Genomic DNA, 12,222 nt, shown 5'->3' on the forward strand with positions numbered 1-12,222 from the left:
TGCCTCTAAATCCTTACAATAAGAACTCTTCTCCATATCTGTGTTCTTCAGAGCCGTGTTTGTCATGTTTATCTTCACTTCCTGCCCTCCACCTGAAATTCGCACAGCATCGTGATCACGTGACTAAACCCTCCTATTTTGCCACTTCTTTAACAGATCTGTGGAGAGGCGAGCCCGCTCACTAATGCACGTTTTTCAAGGTATTTTTGAGTAATACTTACAACTGTAATGAAATAAATGCTACAGCTTTGAATCTAATCCAGGCGCTGCCCAGAGGTTTGGCGTAGTTACGATGGTGCTTGACGGCGTATTTATGTGGGTTGATGTAAACAAAAAGTTTTTTTGAAAATGATGCTGTGTGCACGATGTTATTTTGGAAAACGGAGGGAGGCAAATATTCGTTTCTCAACATACCCGGCTATGTGTAAATGTAGCCTTCATCTGTGGTCATCCTAGACTTGCCTTTACTGTGAGCGGGCTTGCATTTCCACAAACCTGACTCTTATTTGAGTTGAGGTTTGTGGAGATGGATATGTTGTTCCTTTGTGTATAATCATCCACATTATGGTGTGGATAATATTCCAAAGTATGGTTTTAACTCTTTGTTTTCATTGAATCATGACATACCACCTCCAGAAAGTTAAATACTGTACATTTAAGGGCTGCAATGAACAGCTATTGCAGTAGTTTATTTTCGTTGTTTAATAGTTTATTTTGTATTGTACATTAAGATTTTTTAAAACACATTTTTAACCAAATAAAATTAAAATATGGTGACTGAAGGCTTCTAGATTAGAATTATGAATAGTCAAATTATGAAATTGTTTATGCATTCAGTTGATAATGTTACTGTCTTTGTTATAAAAGGTTTTTATAAAAGATTATATTATATTATATTATCAAAGTACAGTTATGATTATTTTAATAGTCAACTAGTCATGAATATTCCATGTAATCATTGCAGCTCTTGTAAATGAACAAAGTTTACCCATTCAATAAACAGCTCGTCCCACTGAGATGACTTAAGGCAAAACTCATTTAAGATGCAAGCTAAGAATTGCACTGTAATTATCTTCAGTAACTTTTAAAACCCAAAACAATCATAAGAGCATGTGCTTTATAACGGCTTGATTGAAAATACATGGAAGCTTAATTGTTTTTGTTAAAATCAGAGTTTGAAAGACTGAAAAAAGTTGGATTTTATTTCCCTGGTGACACTTTGGGCAGATAGTTGCGGAGTGAGCAGAGACAGACAAGACGGCAGGATGAATCATTATGAGCATTTCAGAGTAACAAACTTAGACTGTATATATAAATGGATATAACTAACCAGCTAACTGCTATGTCCCAAATAGGAAGTGAGTATGGGGGCGCTTCTGGCTCCATCAACTCCAGCACCGATTCACTTTGTATTGAAAAAAATGTCATATCATTTTGGTCTTAAAATGTTTGTATTAACCTGCTCTACATTTTCCTTGTGTTTTAATTTCGCTATTTTGTCCGTAAAGCCGTTCCTTTTATTGACTATGAATTTGCTCCTATAACTACTAGCCTCGGTGAGCTTCATTTGACTGGAGCCGAACACTATGTATGACGTCACACTCCTATAGTCCACTTCTTTATACAGTCTGCGGTTACAATATGGATTTGTAAACCCCTCATGCTCCATAATGTCCATATACCTTAATATAGCAACTCATCATTTTTTATTTATGACAGAAATTGCCCATTGCATGTTTATAGATTTTTCCATTTCCATTTATCTGCCTCTTTATCATTACATCTCTTGAGTTGTCTATCAGTCTGTCTGCAAGCACCGGTTTATCTATTCAGTAAAGACCACCTCAATCCTGCCTGAAATGACCTGCAGATATGATTATTCTTCTCTGGCTTTTGAGCACTTTGGACTCTTGTTTTGCTGCTTCATAAATAAAATGGATTCAGAGTTGGATGCTGTAGTTCATTGTTTCTCCATCTGTAGTACATGTATGTAGCTCTGGGTCAGTGTAGTTTGCCACTTGTTTCTGTGGATATATTATGTTCTGGCCTGGAATGTTCCACAGTATGACTTTAAACAGCTCTACCTTAACGTAATTTCTGGACTATAAGCCACTACTTTTTTCCTCACACTTTGAACCCTGCGGACGGATATGGAGGGATTATTTGTTTGGCGTGTTGTCCATTCATATAGATGGTCTACGGTTTGGCAACACAACGGATGCATCTCAAACTTCAGTAACCGAACATCCGCTTATCGACACAACTAACGTAGCCCCTGAGAGAGCCTGAAATCTGCTGAAACCTACAAGACACTGAAACGTGGATATGGAGCATAACACTGACATGATACCAGACAGGATAGCGGCTCTTTCTGCAGGAGACATGCGCAGTAGAGCACAAGGAGAGACGACGAGGAAGATGCTCATTTGAAAACAGGCACCATTTTTTAGATATATTCATATGTAGCTTATACAAGCTTATACACTTATCGCTCTAGCTCTCACGTTAGCTCTCTCGCGTCATAATGGTCTGCGCATGTAAACACTGCCAAACAACTGAAGAAAGTGATGGATCCGTGCGCGGCTGTCACCTGGCGGCAGTGCGCAGTGATACGAACTGAGAGAAAATAGTGCCAAGCGATTTAGAGGTCTGACTTTTTTGAGGGTGGTGGTTTTGTGATGCAAATGTATCACTCTTTTGAACACATATTGTTATGAGAAGAAAACCGCTTTATTTTAATGTCCCCAACAGTAGTAAAAATAAGCATCATTCTTTTATCCTGAAATTTTATGACTTTTCCTAAATTTTGCCAAAATACACAAAAATGAAAATATTTTAAAATTTTATACTTTTGTACAGGTGCTAAAAATTCTGCGACACTGAGGCTGTTTTGGGTCAATTTTGACCCGTATCTATTAAGATGGATTTTAGCTCTATCAGTGCAGGTCAAATGAAGCAAAATGGAAGTTTTAGAGAACCTTGAAACTGTGAAACTGCACAGACCATGTTTGTGTGTATTTTTTTATGGCACAGTGGTGACAGAGTTCAAGAGTTCACTGTTTTGAGATTCCCCCATGAACCAGGTTCCCATAAACAGACACCTGTTGGTTTTTGAAGGGGCAAAGGAGAATCTCAAAACAGTGAAAGGAGTGATCATCCTGTTTATGGAGCAAATAAGCAACACTAGTCAATCAAGTGGGAGAGAGATCTTTTCTTCTAAGTTTGAGTAAGTTCACTCGGGACACCACAGTTGTCTCGTAAATGTAAAAGAAAAACAAGAATGTCATACTTATTACATTACATATGGCTACAGAGGTGAGCTCCTGGGAGCTCCATCATCATCATCATCATCATCATCATCAGCCATCATCCTTGACTACAATGCCAACAAAGGAGGAGTGGAAAACCTTGACAAAGTCAAGGCACAGCTGCAAGAGCAGAACCTCATGCTGGCCTGCTTTGTCTATGGAGTGAGCTGAACCTGACCTGGAGGGCAAGAAGGAGGAACTGGAGGAGGTTCTTTTCTGGAGGAGCTTGGAAAGGCCCTTGTGATTCCCTGTATGCAAAGGTGACACCAGCTTCCCCACACAACAGCTTCAGCAGCATTTGTGAGGCCAGTGCAGTGATCTGAACCTGACCCTGATCAAGAAGTCACACCAGAAATCAACACAAGGGCACAGAAGAGAAGAAGAAAAGAAAGGACTGCAAAAACAGCTACAACCTGCTGCAAATGTGGGAAACACAGATGCAAGTCCCAAACACGCAGTTTCCTCCCACTGCTTTGAATGCACTGACTATTTTGAAATAAACATAATGGCTACAGTGGATAAAGATGGATATATTATAAATTCCAACAGTTCCAGAATATTCATGTCATTTTCAAATGCAAAAATATATATAAAAATCATAATGACTTTCATGTTCTTAGGTGTTTTTTAAAACAGGACTATGATCCATGTGATAGTAGATGTTTTCTCCAAAAACGAGTGTTGTAAAACTTACAAAAATATGTGGGACAGTCTGTTTAGTCATTTTAAATAGATCTGTAGTTCAGAATTTGGTTTAGACACTTACTATGAGGGAATTCTTGGTCCGAGTCAAATGTAACCCGAACCATACTGTGAGCTTCAGAAATGAACAGTATGTAAGGGTTAAGAAGGGTTAATTGTCTTGTCTGTGAAAAGTGTATAAAGTGTGTGGTGAGGAGTTTACAGCCTTAAAACAGATGTAATAATTGTAAAATATCAAGCTGACTTCTTCCCGGATTTCACTTATTGTGGGTTATTTTTAGAACATAACTCCCGCGATAAATAAGGGGACCACTGCATAACTAAAACAAGAAAATATATTGGTAATAATTGACAATATATTACTCAAGTCGACACATGTATTTGCCTAGTACCTGTGTTAGGGCGAAAGTTGGGAACCACTACCCTAAGTCATCAATATTGTGTATTAGCTGTATACCGTAGGACAAATATGAAGTATACAGCACTGACACTCTTTGCTGCATGCAGTTAAAAATACCTGCGTATATATACAGCATGTGCATGGAGTGTTATGGGCGAGCTGACAGTTTCGTAAAGTGGTGCCACATCACTGTCACGGGAGCTGAGCGTGATGCACACAAGCTGCATAAATAAACCGAGCTGTAACCTGCAGTGTGAGGTGCTCTGGAGCGCCTCCCACTGGACAGGAGAGGGAGGAGCTCTGACACCCTGCACACAGAAATACGAGACACTGCTCTGTAAGTGAGATGTCCAACAGGCCTCTGCATATGGGGAAAGTGCGCATTTCTCCTACTTTTTGTAGCTGTAGTTGATTTTTGGTGTAGAGTTGTATATAGCTGAGATATTTGTATTACTTATTTTTACTTGTACATATACTTTTATATAATTATGTCTTATTTGACATCAGTCTCTTGCTTTTTGCTACTTATTTAGAATGTATTATTACCGTTTATATATTTTTTACTCTTTGTTATAATAATGTATTGTTATGTGTGAGCTACTGTGTCCAAGTAATTTCCCTTGAGGATAAAGTTTTTCTAAGTCTAAAGTTTATCGAAAACCAGATACTAATCGAAACTAGATACTCATTTATGCAACTATCAATACAAAAAAAAAAAAAAAAATCACCAAATCATCAGAACTAATGTAAGACCACATGGTATATAATATAACAAGTAGTATAAAATAATAACAAATACTATTATTTTGTGTTGTAAATGACAATATTAAGAAGCAAGAAAATGGTTGTGTGGGGGTCAGAGGGGCTGATGTTACAGAGTGGCAGCCTCACTTCCGTCAGTCTGCCCCAGGGCACAATAGCTCACCACCACCGAGTGTGAATGAAGAATGCACTATAAAATATTCTGCTTTGTCACATAGCTTTTTATTCACACACAATACACGATATGCAACAAAAATGCAGAAAGTGTCAAATATTGACTTTTTTTTTTTTTTTTTGACTCATTTGCTGCAAAAAAAACAAAACATAAACCACGACTACATGGGTCATAACAGGAAGAGTCTGAGCTGAAACAAAGGTACCAAATGCATGCACAACAAGTCTGCATTCACAGCTCCACTCACTGTACATATTAAGAGACAAAAAATTAAATAAAACAAACAAAACTCAATGCACAATTCATCAACTCCAGAGCTCCACATTTTCTAAAACACAACAGTCTATACTCTTTTTAAAAGGTTTCTACAGTGTTGAACTGTTTAAAGTCATTGCTCCGATTATTTTACAAACCAAAATCTCTACCAAAATTTCTTTCTTCCTCATTCTTCGTTTTTTTTTTTTTTTCTCCCCCCAGCTTATGGTCGTACAAACTAATAATAATGTTAACAAAGGTACAAAAATGTATTGTTTATGATTGTGCGAAAAAAACAACGAGAATGAAAGAATGTAAGGATGATTTGTTTTTCATTTATGGAAAGGCACTGTCTAAAAAGAGCTTTTAAACAATTTTAAATGACTATATGAAATAAATGTTAAATGTTATTATTTAAGACAAATTTTAATTCATTCAAGAATTGTTTTTAAGTTAATATATATATATATATATATATATATATTATATATATATTATTGTATTTTAACTTTGATTTTACACCATTTCCTATTTTAACTGAATTTAAAAACTAATGTTACAGGTTCATTTCCTCACCGGTGTGTCTCTGTTTTCCCTCACATTCCTTGGTTTGGTTTGGTTTGTGCACCTGGGCCTAATTAAATGATTGAGACACACCTGTTTACCTGTTTTTCCTGCTGCCACCTACTGGACAGACGCAAAATAACCTCATCAACTAATAAAAAGGGGAGGGGAGAAGAGGAGAGAGTAGAGGTGAGAGGAGAGGTGAGACTTGGAGCAGAGGGGCTGGGCTTTTTGACTTGACATATATAAAATGATTGGTTATATAAGGTCCTTTTTTTGTTTTTTTTAGGTCAGACCAATGCCACATGTGTCTTTACTTGACTGTATAATGGCTTGCTATCTGGGTATATTGTTTCTGTGAGATGGCTTGCCACTCCACAGATCTGACTTGCAGCTTGGCCTGATGGCATCAGCAGTTTGTCACCATGTGCCATCCTTGGAACATTCCAGGCAAAGTGTTTAAATCTCCTCTGCTAGAAAAGCCAATGCACCTTCATAGCTCCTCCTAAGATTTTTGCCCCATTTTCATAAGACATCTAGTCTTGAGTACAAATGTTCAGATGACAGCCACAAGAGAGTTCAAACATCAGACTACAATAAAATAATAATTCCATATTAGAGTTTAGAAATCACTACAGGGGCTAACTACCGTATTTTTCGGACTATAAGGCGCACTGGATTATAAGGAGCAATATCAATAACATTGAATTCTCTCGTCTATTTTCATACATAAAACGCATCGGATTATAAGGCGCATTAAGCGAAACAAACGGACGACACTTGAGAGTGATCCCTTAGCCCAGGCATCCACGATCCACTTCGCCCACCGTTGCCTCCTTGTCTTGGTGAATGTGGATTATGAATGTGAATGTGGGTGGATAATTATTATAATTTTTTATTTTTTTTTTTTCCTATGGGGAACTTTAAGCACATTTGTTTATGTTTTACAGAAATGAAACTTAAATCTACATGTCTAATTTGCATAAACTATAAGCTCTGAAAAAACAGCTTGCTCTTTGTGCACTGATGCGGTCAGCTTCTGTCAGACTAAGGACATAAATTAGGTTTTACTCCGAGAGATTCCTGACTACGGTAGCTGCAATGCAACAATCCAACAATCCATCAAGTGGTGTGGCTTCATAGCTTATCAAAGTTGTACTAAAACATTTTAACAGATATTTGAGCGCCGTGTACCACATAAAGGGGTTCGAGGTCAGTAAGCACAACCAGAATTAATAAATAAGGTGCACCAGATTATAAGATGCACTGTCGATTTTTGAGAAAATTATAAGTATTTTAAGTGTGCCTTATAAGCAGAAAAATATGGTACATTTGAACTTGTTTACAACAGCAACATGGTCGGGTGTGGTGGTGCGCTCACATCCATAAAAGCCTCTAAATTAAAATGTGTGCGATTTCTTTACTTTGTGTGTGTATTTGAGAATTTGAACTTTGCACCCCCTTTGCTCCTCCAACCAAAATAGTCTGGCGCAGCCCTTGTCATGGACACAAGCAGGTCTCTCTATCAGAAAAGTACCATAGTGCACCTTTAACTTGTATGGAACACTTGATGAATGAGGCCTGACCCCTTGTCTCGATGTAACTATCAGTTTGTAGCATTGACCACGGCGTTTCAAGGCTTTCTCATTGAATCATCTGTGAAAATGTCAAACTGATAGAAAGAACTATCACACATTCTTATAGTTTGAGCAGATGAATGGGAAAGAATTTGAAAAAGTATCCGTCCAAACCGACACAATTCATCACAGTGCAGAGTTTTCCAATAAAAGAACAGATAACCTTGACAAGAGACAGAGTAGCAGGATATATAATGTAGAAGCAATGTTGGTATTTTAGAGTCCATATATAAAACTATGCTCTCATTCACGCACGTCTTCACAGTCTGTTCCTAATACCAGTGCGGCAAAATTCTTCATTTCTTCATTCTTCATCATTGCCTGTTCATACTTTACTTCTCCAGGGGATGTGATGCTAACTGAAGGAGCTGCTCCGTCTACAGTGTTGGGAAGGTGACTTTTAAAATGTATTCCCCTACAGATTACAGATTACATACCTCAAAATGTAGTTTGGAACGGAATCCAGTGAGTAACATAATCTGAATACTTTGGATTACTTGATATTGTCATGCTTTTTAAAACTACATGAATGTACCAACCACATCCTGCAAATTCTTGTTTGTTCTCTTCAAATTGGCTGCTGAGCCCAAGTCTCCATGAGCAGGCTTGTGTTTGCTGTAGAGAAGCAAAGACTAAGATGTTTTGTCTGCTTGAAGACAATAAAAAAGACCAGTCTTTCCTTAACCAGATTAAAAATATTATTGATAGAGAAATTATTTCTATATGAGATCACCTTTTAATTATATCCACCCTACTGTTAGGTGTCATTTTGTTTAGTCCTGGTTTAGACCTGGTTTAGACCTGGTTTAGTCCTGGTTTAGTCCTGGTTTAGTCCTGGTTTATGGTTTAGTCCTGGTTTAGTCCTGTTTCCTGGTTTAGTCCTGGTTTAGTCCTGGTTTAGTCCTGGTTTAGTCTGGTTTAGACCTGGTTTAGTCCTGGTTTAGTCCTGGTTTAGTCCTGGTTTAGTCCTGGTTTAGACCTGGTTTAGTCCTGGTTTTAGTCCTGCTTTAGTCCTGGTTTAGTCCTGGTTTAGACCTGGTTTAGACCTGATTTTGACCTGGTTTTAGTCCTGGTTTATTCCTGGTTTAGTCCTGGTTTAGTCCTGCTTTAGTCCTGGTTTAGTCCTGGTTTAGTCCTGGTTTTAGTCCTGGTTTAGTCCTGGTTTAGTCCTGGTTTAGTCCTGGTTTAGTCCTGGTTTAGACCTGGTTTAGTCCTGGTTTTAGTCCTGGTTTAGACCTGGTTTAGACCTGGTTTAGTCCTGGTTTTAGTCCTGTTTAGTCCTGGTTTAGACCTGGTTTAGACCTGGTTTAGTCCTGGTTTAGTCCTGGTTTTAGTCCTGGTTTAGTCCTGGTTTAGACCTGGTTTAGACCTGGTTTAGTCCTGGTTTAGTCCTGGTTTAGACCTGGTTTTAATCCTGGTTTAGTCCTGGTTTTAGTCCTGGTTTAGTCCTGGTTTAGACCTGGTTTAGTCCTGGTTTAGTCCTGGTTTTAGTCCTGGTTTAGTCCTGGTTTAGACCTGGTTTTAGTCCTGGTTTAGTCCTGGTTTTAGTCCTGGTTTAGCCCAAAATGTGAAAACAGGAAAATACTGCTGTGTAATCCATTTATTTCAACCAAGCAACTGTAATCCAATTACCACTCACTTAAACAGTAACTGTAACTGAATACAGTTACTCATAATTTGTACTCTGATTACGTAACTCTGGTACATGTAATCTGTTACTCCCCAACACTGTGCTCGCTGGTGTTGTAACTTCATGTTGACCGCACAGACAGCAGCGTTTTATGCACTCAGGCTGCACACACCTCCACTGTGTAAACAAATAAATAATCCATCTATAGAAATATAGTGATAGAAAAGTGATAGATGCTATACTGTGCTGAACATTACAGACAAAGCAATAACGTATCCATGGAGACAAGCAGACCACCATTAAAAAGTTCCACAGCGCGCCTTTAAACACATGCACTGACAGCCCCTCACTTTGACACTCTCTATATTTTGTCAAACTCCAAACTGCAGTTACCGAAGTTGGCAGTTCTTCGAAAGTTGAGCTCCAACCTTGTACGAAGCCACGGCGCAGGACCATAAAAAAGATTTAGGATGTATGATTGTATTGCTAACACTGTTTTCTCTGCAGCGCTAGACCAGACTCAAGGCTTGTCTGGTGATTGATGTTTTCAATCAGGGTTCGAAGGAATTCTCAGCTGGCCCAGTGGCAATGACGCTGTCTGCAGAAAGTACATGTCATGTCATTGGGTGTCTTGAGTCTGCTACACTTTTTTCTTTTCTTTTTTTTTTTTTTTTTTGTCCCTGGGATGTGGAGATGTTTGACAAGGACACAGGGGAGGGTCCCATGAGAGAAGACAGGAAATGAAATATGGATTGACCAAATCTATTCACTGTCAGTACATTTTAGCAGAGTAAGATATCAGGCAGGCGCATCGGGGTATCTGCTGTAATAGAAGAAAAGTCCAGATCAGGAAAGCATTAAAAGGTGTGATCGAGGAAGGAGTCTACGGGCTGTTGTTACGTGTCGGTAATACTCAAACATCTACATACCTAAAGATACACTATGCCACTTTTCTGCTGGATATCTGCTGCTTGACTGTCACCATGGAGATGCTTTATCTTAAATGTTCCTCTGGCATAATTTCACATTTTTGCATTTGCTCAATTACAGGTGTTTTTTGTTTTTTTTCTCAAAAATATACACAGAAAAAGCTAATGTTAATGTTTGTCTTATGGTCCCAGATTCTTTTCTCCATAGCAGATCAATTTAATGCCATACTGTGAAACATTTTAGGCAAACAATATCATTATTTACTAGAGAAGTTGCATAGTGGGCTTTTAACATTTTGTAAATAAATTGCCTTCAAATTCTAAACTGTTACGCCCCATCAGTTCTTAACTTATTTCTGCATCTAAATCTAACGTGGTTTATTGTCCGATAGTAAGGAAGTGCACATTAGCATGCTAGTTATCATCAGCCACGGCAAAACTCTGCTCTGGTCTCCGAAATTTGCGAAAAGCGCTTGTACGTAGACTCAAAATGAGAATACTCGCAATGAAAAAGGTGAGTGAGGAATAACTTTGGACCGCTGCAAACCATTTACTCGTTCTGTTTTTCACATTTTGAACACAGAAAAAAAGTGGAACAGAAACTTTAATTGCCTAACCAATTATAATTTTAAACATATCTGAATATGACTCAGGAGTATCAAGGTATAACAGAGGAAAACTGTGGCTGAGGAAAGCACTTGGCGTAAGGCGTGACGGGGACGGAGTATACGGGATGCTGTTAAGTTTGGAGTGCGATGCGAGGCGCTTTAAAGGGAGGCAGAGTCGACAGAGTGTGAAGTGATCGCAGTATTGATCTGTTTGCCTTTTACAAACTCATTGTCCTCCACGGTGCAGAGTCAAGTACAAAGAGAGTGACCAGTGCTAAGAATGATGGATGAGGCCAATCAAACTACAGTGATAGTGACATATATGTGAAAGAAATGAGCAAAAGCAGATGTATTCATAAAAGTGAGACGCTGTTACTAATTATAAAAAAAATACATTTGTTTTAAGTGCACCATTGCAAAACTTGCGTAACTATGTTTTTAGGGAGATGAAAAACCTGTCCAGCTCTGTCCTGCTGTCTTCTGAATTCAGTGCAGTCTTGGCTTAAACTCATATCGACTGTATGCTGGAACATGAGTGCGCCCCCTGCAGGACGTCCTGTCTTTTATTATACTTCTACAATTTTAAAGGTAAAGTGTGTATGGCAGGTTTTTATGATTATCTCATTTCTACCTAATTTGGTGAGATCGTACCTGTTGTAAATACAAAGCGTAGTTTTACACAAATCAAGAAGCATTTTGTGAAGAAAAGTTGAAAAATATGTTAACATTACCAGAAGTAGAGGATTTTAAAATATATTGACATCACACTATCGAGAATCCTATCCAAAAGTTCGGCACAAGTTACACACAAGAATCCAATTTTTTTCTGTTGCTTTAAACACTATTTCAACCATGAAGGTGTTTTATTTCTGTTTTTATTCATCAGATTATTATTTCTGTGTACTTTAGAGCAGTTTTCGCCCAGTATATATTATGGTTGCTAAGAAACAGTTATGTAATTTTCTAGCTTTATGTCATGATTTCCAAACAGAAAGTAAAATTTGAAAAAAAAAGTAAATCTTATATCTTCTATATAATGATCGTGACTGTGTTTTAGTGAAATGTTGTCCAGTCTGTAGGCACTTTAAGTTTACTTTCTTATACAGTTATTATTTATCTTGATTTTTGAGTGTTTTATTATTTTTCTGTTCTTAACTGCATTGCAACACTGACATTTAAATAAACCATGCAGGTATAAGACATAGACCAGGGACCCCCATACTGATGGCGAGTTGGAGCAGGGACCCCCTAC

Source organism: Boleophthalmus pectinirostris, unplaced genomic scaffold (assembly GCF_026225935.1).
Source record: "Boleophthalmus pectinirostris isolate CB_2022bp ecotype Guang Dong unplaced genomic scaffold, ASM2622593v1 HiC_scaffold_10, whole genome shotgun sequence".
Taxonomy (NCBI): Eukaryota; Metazoa; Chordata; class Actinopteri; order Gobiiformes; family Gobiidae; genus Boleophthalmus; species Boleophthalmus pectinirostris.